Below are 579 nucleotides of genomic sequence, written 5' to 3'. Positions count from 1 at the left end.
GAACCCCGCTGAGGACAGGGAATCGCCGTTGATGAGAGGCTGCTGCAAGGCCAGCGCCCTCCTCTTCCCCTTCCTCTTCCTCCTCCTCCTCCTGCCAGGGATCCACCCAGGGTGGCAGCCCCCAGCTCTGTGCTTTGCTCCGGTTTTGATCGCACCGCCTTGCTCTGGTTAAAATCAACTGCTTTTCTGCTAGGGGATGCTGAACCCCCAGTTGCTTCCCCCCACAAAACCTCGGCTGTGAGGAGGTGAAGGCTTCACCGGGCCTGGCACAGCACAGTGGGAATGTTTGCAAAGTGCCTAAAACTAAAACTTATCAGTCGTTAAACATCAGTTTTCCCAGGAAAAAGCTGTCATATGCAGAAAGATTTTTTTTTTTACCTTAGAATGCACAGAAAGGTCTTTTCTTGAATGTGTGGGTATGTGTTAAGCCTGGCGTTATTTATAATTATCTGATATTATTTGCTAGACATGGAAATAAAAGATGATCTTTTTTAATAACCGGCTACCTTTCAATAAGCTGTGCAGCTCCCCATAACTCGGGCAGGAGAGCAGGGCTGTCACCCCCTTGGTGTTGTGCAG

The sequence above is a fragment of the Mesitornis unicolor genome, unplaced genomic scaffold (assembly GCF_000695765.1).
Source record: "Mesitornis unicolor isolate BGI_N332 unplaced genomic scaffold, ASM69576v1 scaffold51339, whole genome shotgun sequence".
Classification (NCBI taxonomy): Eukaryota; Metazoa; Chordata; class Aves; order Mesitornithiformes; family Mesitornithidae; genus Mesitornis; species Mesitornis unicolor.
The sequence above is the reverse complement of the archived record's forward strand: the minus strand, read 5'-3'. Positions refer to the sequence as shown.